Here is an 11,562-nt window from a genome sequence, read left to right as displayed (position 1 = left end):
TTACAAGGAGCATGTCAGATGATCAAGAAAGGTACACCCACAACTAGAAGATGTCTCTGATAAAACTCGCAAAATTTAACACAACCTAGGCATTTTGTCAAACTGTTTGCAAACAACTAGCCCATTCTAGAAATGCTTGGATAAATAGTAACTAGAAAGTTGTGTTTGGTTGTTCAGATCAACAAAAGAGTAGTCCTGAAGTCGAAGAAACACCAACAGAAACCAAAGAACCTAACATCACACCCTACTACAATCCACAACATAGTCCACAACACTCTCACAAGACAAGACAAGTTAAACAAAGTTCTTTTGTTCAGAGATTATGTCAAACAATTCATCTACAACACAATTGAAGATGCCTCTCACAATCTCCAGCACACGACACACGTAACAAAGTGACACACGATACATGACCCTAGTTTATGAAAGTTCCTAAACTAGTAGCTTAAATCAAAAATAGGGGAGGGAGGTAATTAAGCAGACCCATGGGATAAGGGGGTGAAGAACTTGGTAAAATTATCAGGGCTTCGTTCTAACTCAATGGCCTGCGTGACATGGAAGACTCCTCTAACTACAAGCGCACTCCAATATTCTTGCAAGAGAAGTGGCTACTTTGATTTGGTTATAGGTACCTAGATGGAGTACATGGTGTACTTTGATCCATGATGGTAGATGTGCTAAGAGAGATTGCTCCCTTGTTCATTTATGTGGCTATAAACTAACCCTATGCAATGTATACAAGTGGGAGATTGTTGAGATTATAAGTGTTGCATACATTGCATAATGTTGTTTATATTGTATTATTTTATATTATTTTATTATTTAATGTTGCACCTAGGAGACATGTAAAGATTCCCATGGAATATCCTTGATGAGTTATATTGACATTTTGCGATAATATTTGATGTAATAATTTAATATTGTGGAGAATAATTAAATGTCCAATATTAAATGTGGGTAAATAAGGGTTTGGTAGTATATGGTTTTAGCACATGGTTTATGTAACACCACTTGGTGGTTTCATGGGAGCTTAGTACTATAAAAGCAACCATAAAGGTAGTTATAGAGGTAAGGAAAGTCGAGCAAGACAAGGTGAGATAAGTTAGCATTTGTGAAGGTTTGAAATATTGAATTCATGCTTGTTCACATAGATTGTTTGGTTGTGACTATGGCTCTGAAGGCTTCCGTAGTTGTATTGCGATAGTGTTTTTTTGAATAATACATGGTGATGGATTCTTTTGGAGTCTATGTTTTTTCCTCAATAAGGGTTTCCCAGGATATATGGTATGTTGTCCATTCTCTTGCATGTGGGTTCTAAGTGCTTATTTGTTTCAAATTTATTATGGGTTATGTGGAAATGGTGATTTTTTTGTTGCAAGTTTCCTTACTATGAGCTCACAAAGCATGGGTAGGGAAAGGTTGAGTTTAAAGAGGTTGATTGTGTACTTGATAATCAAAGTACAAAAGTAGAGAGGGCTGAAGGAATTAATTCTATTAGGAGTAAAATATTAGTTATTTATCCAAAAGGCTCGAGGGTGCCTTTATTAAAAGTCCTTTTTACAACAATGAATATGAGCTCTCAAAGCATGGGTAAGGAAATGTTTACTTTAAAGAGGTTGATCATGTACTTATTTAATCAAAGTAAAAAAGTAGAAAGGGGTGAAGGAATTAGTTCTATTAGGAGTGTAATATTAGTTATTTATCCAAAAGGCCTGAGGGTGCCCTTGATTAAAAAGTCCTTTTTACAATAATTATCAAGTTACAATCAAATTTGGGGATAATTTAGGTTACTACGTTCATTATTAGATTTATCTTCCACCTCTTCATATTTGAGACAGGAGAGTAGAAGTATGTCATAAGATGGAAAAAGAATTCATATATAGTTTATGAGTAAGATAGCTTAAGGAGAAGTATAGAGCAATTTGTGATGTTTAATGTATATTGAAAAACATATTCATTGTGTAATGAATAATCTTTTGATTAAGTAAAAATAGGTTTTGAAAGGACCCAAAACCTTGTACAAAGAGATAAGAAAGATATAATAATGAAGGATCTTAATACAACTGTGGAACACCACTCGACAAGCTAGAGGGACACACCAAAGTTTCCAACAAGAGGGCTAACAATCCAAAAGGCCAAAGACCATCAAGATTTACATTTTGGTCTAGTCTTTTGAGAACGTAAAGACATATCAAATGAAGATTTGGAGGACTTAACTTTTTTTCCTTTAACTAATGTCCATCCATCCTCCACCTTTTCAACAGTCATCTGCCAATCCAAAGATAAACCTAAAGAACCAAGGTAGACGACAAGATTATCCACAAGGATAGTACCACTACTAACCCCCAAAACCCTCACAAAAGAAACATGGGCCTCAATACCCACAACAACAGGAGATAAGACAGCTGAATTAGCACCAGCAACAATGTTTTGGATAGAGTTAGCAGCAAAAGAAGAGCATCAACATTCTGAATCAAAGCTGCCTTAGAGACAACATTTGTATCGTCAAAGACAACAACAGAATCATTCGCTAAAGAAAGATAAATTTGAGAAGAGCTATCCACCCTATCCTCATCCTTGGATACTTTCTAAACCGTATAGTGATGGTCCAAAGCCCCCAACCATCAAGATGGTGATTTCTTTGATCTAAACTTATCAGAAGAACACCTCACAGCAAGATGGTCGATCTTATGACATTTCCTGCACCTGAAGGGAATACCTTCATAATCAAGAATTTAGGTCCAAGAATCATTTAGTGAAGCCAAAGTAATATGTTCAGGGAGACCCTTCGAGACATCAATCTCCACATGAATGTGGGCATACGTCGTCTTATACACATTAGTAGACTTTGAATGAACCACTAGAAGTCCCCAATGGCCTCCCCCACAGCCTCCAAGGCTGAATCTAGCCAAAAGTGAAGGGGAAGATTTGGCAATCTTACCCATAAAGGTATCTTATTAAAGGATTCAGTAGTTGGATCAAAACCCTGATACCAAGGTTTGGCCATCAAGGGCAACCTCTCCTCCCAAGAGAAACAATGACACATAATGGATTTCCTATCTGCAATATTTGCAAATTTCACAATAAAAAAACCCCTTGCCACAGGTAAATCTGAATTAAATCTAATATGATTGGTTTCCAATATTTGAAAATCAAAGCATCTAAATATGGAAAAGAGGGCCAAAAACTCCTAAAACAAAAAATAGCAGCAATAGAAGAGTAATCCTCCACATATTTGGAAATCTCATCAACTGTTTCTCAATCTAGATTAATCACAATGGGGCTACTTACAAAGATAGACACAACCGAACGAAGTCCCCCTCTTGCAATAGGATCACCAAGGCCTATCTCAAAAGCAACCACATCTGCATAAGATATAGCAAATCTCTCGGCAACAATTCGAGACCCAGGGAGGCCCATCAGAGACATCCCATATGACCCACTAGGAGAAGCAACAAAATGGGCAAGGAGCCTCTCACAAGAAATAGGAGGAGGATGACAAACATCTGCAATAGCAGTAGGAGGACGGTGGGTGAGAGAATCCGCAGTAATGAATAATATTGTAATTGATGCCAGAGATGAATTCTTCTTTGGCAATGACCTTCGTGTTAACCCCAATTGATAATGTCATTAATGTATGTGAAAGAGTCGTATATTGTCATTAATGTCAAGCCTTAAATGGTATGACATTATGCTAATTCAATAGTGTCATATCATTTGATTGATGAAGAGGATTTGAAGAAACTATGATGATAAGCGTGGTATTCAATGGGCACTTGAATGAGTTAGACTCTGACAATGTAGTGTTGATTTGATTGTTTTACAATCATGTAATATTTTTGAGAAAGTATTGAAGATCATGTATGTTCAGGTTACATGGACTAAACTGCACGATGAATGAAGGAACACAGTATTAACTGAGCTACTACAATTGTCACCGAACGCCTAGCAAAGCAAAGTTAAAGTTTAGTGTTAACCAAGTGATGTATTGCCCGAGTAAAGTTGTAATGTTCACCGAGCTTGAACATGAAGAACGAGTTTGTGAAAAGATTAATCTAAGACTGACATTTGATGAAAATCAAGAATGTTTGAGAAGTCAAAAAGATAAGGACAAAGTTTTTTATGAGATTAATGGTTGGAATATGTAAAAGAAGATCTCGTGATGGAGATTTAAAATTTTGAAATGGAGTACATAGTTCAAGAAGGAAGTATATTTTTTGAATGACTAAATGCATTGAATCTGAAATCTATGATCATGGTTAACAAACAAAATTTGGAAGATTCTAGAAAGACAAAAAGCTATTTAAGGGAATGACCGAGATTGTTTTTGTTGTTGATTGTGTGCGGATTACGCTGATGTAAGTTGAAGAACAAAATAAAAGGTGAACCGAGCATAACAGAATTGAGAAGATCAAGCAAAAGGAAATGCTAAGTGAAAGAGAGTTTATGAATCAACCAATGAGAGCCTAGAAAGAAGAGATAGAGCAAAGAAGAGATTTGGACAAACAAGGTAATGCTAAAACCTAACATATCACTTGACTGTTACTTTCTTACCATTGCAGCAGATAAAATCTCTTGACCGAGTGGACCTAAGAAGTCTTTGAAATCCTATATGGTAGCATCCAATAGTGATGTTTTGTAAGTCCTTTAGAGAATGCCACTTTTTAGAAATGTTAAGAAGTGATAAGGTCTAAATGGTCTTTGATAACTCTCTAAAAAGGTCACACTAAAAATGTGCATGTAACCTATAACAAGGTTGGCTACTAACAACGCTCACTTCAGAAAAGTGAGATTATTTGGGTTGCCGGTTCCCAGGTGGTTTTTCCCTTTACAAGGCTTCCACATTAAATGTGTCAAATGTGTGATTGCTATTGTTAGAAGTTTATTTTCATGATTATTGCTTCATGTTGCAACTCAGTATATGCTAAGTGATTTCTCTAATACTCAGTATAAGTAAGGAATAGTGAGATAACAGTTTGGAGCAAAGTTGTTACAAGTTTGATTAAAGAAGTTTGATGTGGTTATCGAGTTACTGATTTGGAAGTTTATCAAGTTTGAATTGTTACTAAAGTGTTTGAAGGCATGTAAGATAACTAGATGGACCTCATGGTTTAGGACCAACCTCAGACTCAATTGTTGGGCTAGAAAGGATCCCCTTTCGATGTTCAGTGCTTCTAAGTTTGTCACCTTGCAATAGACTACTCCCTCTTGCATTGTAAAGTCGTCGTCACTTTGTGGAAGGATATTCATCTGACTGTCTAAGTTTTTGATTCTTCCTCTAACAATTCTTCACAAGTTATTGATGACTCCCTTCAAGATGACTCTCTTGTTGCAACTTTGGCCTCATGGGACCCATGACTCGTACTCCATCTCTCCCAATTGATGTGATTTCCCTCTACTTCTATGAAGGCTTCCTATATGTTGCTCCTAATCTACACCAAGGGTAATGATGTGCAACCTTGGCAACATTTGAACCCATTGCTAACAATCTCTCAAAGTGGCATTCACCACTTGCCCCCCTTCTAGTGGAGTTTCTAGTGACTGTATTGCTTGGATATTGGTTTATAGGCATAGAAAGAACCATCTTCTTCTCTCTCATTCTCCTCCAACAGTGTGGATAAGTTGTCTCCTAACCCCTATAGTGGGTTACTAACCACCCAACTAGTGCATTGTTAATTAATAGACAATTTTTACGTTGTTGTATTTAGCTAGCACCTTTTTCATTAGTGTGTTATTCTTTATAGAAACAAAACCCTTATTTTGTTGCTTATCAATGTCAAAAACATTTGTTTGCATATATGCAAAGATTTATTTAATGAACCACACTACGTGCATCCAATGTTGGTGTGTCTTCCTAATTTCCCCCCTTCATTTTTGAGAATTCTCTTATTTTGAGGCCATTGGAAACTCTATTGTTTGTTTCTTGAAGGTGGATGAAACGACGACCATCATGGGTCTCTACCTTTGCACACATCTTGATTAATATTGACATTTCAACACATCTTCCTTCGGATATGGACCTTATGGTTCAAGACCAACCTTGGACTCAATTGTTGGGTTATAAGGATCCCCTTTTTATGTTGTCAATGCTTTTTTGTTGCCTTGCAATAGATTAATCCCTCTTGCATTGTAAAGTCATCGCCACTTTGTGGAAGGATGTTCATCTAATTGTCTAAGTTTTATATTGTTCCTTTAACAACTCTTCACAAGCTATTGATGACTCCCTTCAAGATGACACCCTTGTTGCAAATTTGGTCTCATGGGACCCATGAACCCTACTCTATCCCTTCCAATTGACATGATTCCGCTCTACTTCCATGAAGGCTTCCTAATATGTTGCTCCTAATAACCAACCTTTGGGTAATGATGTGCAACCTTGTCAACATTTGAACCCGATGCTAACAGTCTCTCAAAGTGGGATTCACCACATACCCCCCTTATGGTGGAGTTTCTAATGATTGTATTGCTTGGATAGTGGTTTATAGACATAGAAAGAACCATCCTCCTATCTCCCATTCACCCCTATTGTGGGTTACTAACCATCCAAGTAGTGTGTTGTTAATTAATGGTCAATTTTTTACCTCCTTGTATTTAGCCAACACCTTTTTTGTTAGTGTGTTATTCTTTATAAAAACAACACCCTTATTTTGTTGCTTATCAATATAAAAAACATTTATTTGCATTTATGCAAAGATATATTTAGTGAACTACTCTATGTGCATCCAATCACACATCTAGATTAATATTGACATTTCAGCACTTCTTCCTTCGAATGTGAACCTCATGGTTTAGGACCAACCTTGGACTCAATTGTTGGGTTATAAAGGATCCCTTTTCGATGTTGGCAGTGCTTATAAAGTCACCGTCACTTTGTGGGAGGATGTTCATCTGATTATCTAGGTTTCATATTCTTCCTCTAACAACTCGTCACAAGCTATTGATGACTCCCTTCAAGATGACACTCTTGTTGCAAATTTGGCCTCATGGAACCCATGAACCCTACTCCATCTCTCCCAATTAATGTGATTGCCCTCTACTTCCATGAAGGCTTCCTAATATGTTGCTCCTAATCTACACCAGCCTTTGGGTGATGATGTGCTGCAACCTTGTCAATATCTAAACCCAGTGCTAACAATCTCTCAAAGTGGGATTCACCACTTGCCCCACTTATGGTGGAATTTATAGTAATTGCATTGCTTAAATAGTGGTTTATAGGCATAGAAAGAACTATCCTCCTATCTCACATTCTCCTCCCCACAATGTGGATAAATTGTCTACTAACCCCTATTGTGGGTTACTAACCATCCAGCTAGTGCATTATTAATTACTGGTCAATTTATGACCTTGTTGTATTTATCCAGCACCTTTTCCATTAGTGTGTAATTCTTTATAGAAACAAAACCCTTATTTTGGTGCTTATCAATATCAAATACATTTGTTTGCATATATGCAAAGATTTATTTCTTACATGGTTGATGCATTCAAGGACATGGCATTGTATATTATTTAAATAAAATTAGGACATGGCATGGTGAGTTATTTAAATAAATAATCTGCAATGCTAAATGGAAATCGACAACGAATGATTATATCATTACTACAGCCATATAACAGATTGCAAAGCACTTAGTAAACATATGTAACCTCTACGTAGGCAACTTTGATTACAAGGCAATAGCATGTGCTCCTTGAATATATACTGACCCTCCAATGCTCTTCCAGGGACCTGCAACAACTTTCTGAGTACTCCTATAGTGGATTCAAATTGCAAGGTCTGCCAAAGAGTTTCTGGGTGTTGATTGGATTCCAATGAGTCTGCCAGTCTTCTAATGGTTACTCTTCGAATATAACATTGTTCACACCATGTTAGCATTGAATGTGCGCAATGACCCGTCCTAAAGGTTCTATAGCATCATTCTTGATTAGTTTCAGTTACCCAAGTGAGTATGCCCAATTCTCAATAGAATTCTTCCCATCGTCTTTATTCTACCCTTCCTACGCCAACCCTTAGCTGAAACAACAATAAAGGAAGGAATTCTACCCTTCCTACACCAACCCTTAGCTGAAACAGCAATCAAGGAAGGAATGATGCTGCTGCCTCCAACCCTTGCCAATATTATTATATTTTTGCCAACGTTTATCCCAAGTACCTCATTAAATCTAATCAATATAACCTTCGTAGCAAAATCCCTAAACTCATTGATTAATAATAATTCTTCTCCTAGCTCGTCCCATAGAAAAATTCATTGATCACCCGAGCAAAATTTAATCTCATATGCACCCAAGGGAATGTGAATTTTCTTTAATAAATTCTTGTGTAAGGGCTCATGGCCACAAACCACGAACCTTCATAAATCCATCGCCTAAATAATATTTTCCCATCTCATCTGTATTTGATCAATATTTGGAGAAAGTAATATTCTAGAAAGCATCAAATGCTGATTAATACATCAATCGTGGCAATTATTTCCTTAAATTTCCCCGGCTCTTAATATCTCTTTACATCAGATTCTTCAATTCTTGAATAAAATACGAATCTCTAAAAATAAATTTGATTTTAAAAAAGAAGCTGTGTTCGCAGAAAACGCCACAATTTTCCTTCCTTCATGTTCAATACTAAATTTTGATTGAATCGTCTGAATGATGGAGAAAGGTTTTTGCCCAATCACCAAATCCAAGAATTTTCATCTCAGGGCTTGATGAACCAAAACTAGAAGCTCTTTAGAGCTCTTCAACAGGAGATAATGAACCAAGCACACATCTTAGAAGAGTCCCAAACTGTACTTTTATAAGCATCTGAATAAGCTGTGAGAACAACTTTCGAACTTCCCTTCCTTTTAATATTTAACTTTAGCTAAAATGACCCTCTTATTAGGAAATAATCAAGTGAGAAATCCCATCAACGCCCAACAAGAAGATCCCACTTTTTTGCTTAAGGAACGAGTGCCATCAAGAAAATTCTATAATTACATAACTAAGAACCATCTCACCTAAACTAATCACTGAGATTGGTAGGATGGATCCTCCCAAAGAAACCAAATGACGTAGAAATTGTTAACTTTAGAGTGACCAGAAACAACTGTGCACAATTACATATTTGCAATCATACCTTAGAAAACAGATTCTTGAATTTAAGACAATCATACAAAGCTTATGGCAATTTATTCTAAATAAAACAAATAATAATAGAAACGATCTCTTCAACAACAAACAGACTCTGGCAAGAAGGATGTTGAAAGTCATTGTTGTCATATTTTATTTTACAATTATCAATGTTTTGTTACGAAACTAAACAGGAGAAAATACTTCGTACATTTTGGAAGAAAAAGTTGCCCAACTATCATTATGTGCTCCAAGCTTTAGCCATCATGTTCTTCACCTTAAGAATCATATTTAGCGAGAAAATCGGGACCGGCGACATCACCAATAAGTAAAACCCACTTGCCGGTGTGTTGTTAACTTGTTCGCATTTTTAACCAGGAATGTCTCCTGTCTCATGCAGCCAATTGCAAATCACTTCTCCTTTCTTTCCAGTACACGCTCCTTTTTCAACATGGAAAAAACCAAACCAAAAGAACGGTTGTCAAAAAAAAATCAGTTCCTACAAGCAACAACTGTATTACTGACCAGTTCTATTCAACATTTGACACCATCCACTTGTAACAACAGTATTAGATGTCATGCACCACATCTTCTCAAACCAAAAACAAATAATTTGAATATATATATATATAGAGAGAGAGACACACACACACAAAACTGGCATTATATATACATTCATTGTATCTTTCAAAGATGATGGAATACAAAATTTAACTGGTTGTATGACCCGTATCTGTCTGCATGGCAGAGCTCGTACACTGCAGTCATCAGAAGCCACAAAATTAATATTGGAGCAGAACTATGGCAAAATCTAAAACTAAAGACCAGCCATCCATACCACTCCAGTCAAACCTACTAAGCTTAGCTTAAATAAAAAAAGGCATCATTTCAGTGTGGGATGAATGAACATGACTAATATCGGGAGAAATGGAAATGAGGGCTTCCCTGCACTCCCATTCTTAAACCCTTTTTACAAAACAAAGCGACTATTGTACCAAGTGAATATACACACCCATCGGTAATCAAACAGCTCAGAAAGCCAAACTAGCAAATACTGGAACACAAATTTGGACGAAGGAAAACACTCTGATAACTATGTTCAAGACTGAAGCTTTCCAGCCAAATCTGATAGCCCCATTTAATCAACAAGAAGGCCTGGTTTCCGAATTATCGTAGATACCACTTGACCCTTGTTTTTTCTATCTAAGCAAAACGAAAGGACAAATTTTACAACGACGACAAATTCCTGCTCGTAAGATTACCAACGAAATCAATTGCAAATAAAAGTATAGAAGAAAAACAATGAAACGGTAATTTGCCACAGGTTTATTGAATTAATTAGTAATACACAATTGCTAAATATCAGTTACAAGCTCTCATAAAAAGGAAGGTTCTTTAAACCCTAACCCTAAATAGGTTTTCGATTAGTCATTCTAATGCACTCAGATTTTTACTCTCGACCGCCATAACCTCTAATTAAATTATAAAACCCTTAATAAAAACACTTCCTTTAAATTAAACATGGCTGGAATAACATAATCCACAGTTTAGTCTGGGAATGGTTCCCTGACATCATTTTTTCTGTTGGTAAAAAGAGGAGCAGAGAATAAAAACCAGAAAAACCTGGTTAGTGAATCCCCATAGCTTTCGCCTTCTGTAGTATATCTGCCTTCACAGTAACAACCCAGGTTTTTTAACCTTCCTCCCAGAGGAAATAAAGAACTTAGAAAATCCTAGCTGAAAATCATTTGAGAATCCAACTATTTATTTGCATCGCACGACCCCTGCCCTATTTACGTCTTTTGGTAAACGTACTGAAAGGTTATCTTTTATAAGTAAACATCGTCTCAAAGTTAAGTGAACCAACGCAGTAGTTAAGAAGAGACCTGAAAAATTACGCTGCAGAGGAAAATACCAGTCGATGTTTAAGATGACCTATTGTTGAAAGGGTAAAATACTGTTGAAGACGATCAGAAGATGAAAGGGCAACATTAGCGAACGCCTTTGCCCAGACTTGCAGAGATCCGATATTTAGAATGCCTTATCTAGGGCTTCCACATTTTTAACTAAGTTGGAGAGAGGCATCATTATATTTAGAATGCCTTATCTAGGGCTTCCACATTTTTAACTAAGTTGGAGAGAGGCAGCATTAGTTGTAAGTGCTACCTTCGCCTTATCGCTAACTTCATTTTGGCCTCATCCATTTTCAATGTCGGAGCACTCACTGACACTTGATCCATGGTGATCTTTTTAAGAACCTTTCAACCACACCGCTAGGCTAAGGGCCCATTAACAAAAAGAAAAGATTTTTTAAATATTTCACCAAAGAGTAATCTAAAAATCTCTAATAATTGACTTTAAAAATATCATTTGTTGTGAATAGAATATTGTATAACCATATGAAATGTAACATATATTTGTTGTTGATAGAATATTGTATAACTATATGAAATGTAACAT

General features: G+C 36.4%; 1 long non-coding RNA gene across 1 annotated transcript; it reads right to left on the bottom strand.

Moving 5' to 3' along the window:
• Window positions 1–9,230: 9,230 nt before the first annotated feature.
• LOC149562837 (uncharacterized) lies at window positions 9,231–11,356 on the bottom strand. Its single transcript, XR_016363996.1, has 2 exons — window positions 9,818–11,356; window positions 9,231–9,543 (listed from the first exon to the last, which is right to left on the bottom strand). It is a non-coding gene; the product is annotated as an uncharacterized LOC149562837 (long non-coding RNA).
• Window positions 11,357–11,562: the final 206 nt, after the last annotated feature.

The sequence above is a fragment of the Cupressus sempervirens genome, chromosome 4 (genome assembly GCF_028749045.1).
Source record: "Cupressus sempervirens isolate cs-2001-9-10 chromosome 4, ASM2874904v1, whole genome shotgun sequence".
In the NCBI taxonomy this organism is placed as follows: domain Eukaryota; kingdom Viridiplantae; phylum Streptophyta; class Pinopsida; order Cupressales; family Cupressaceae; genus Cupressus; species Cupressus sempervirens.
The sequence above is the reverse complement of the archived record's forward strand: the minus strand, read 5'-3'. Positions and strand labels throughout refer to the sequence as shown.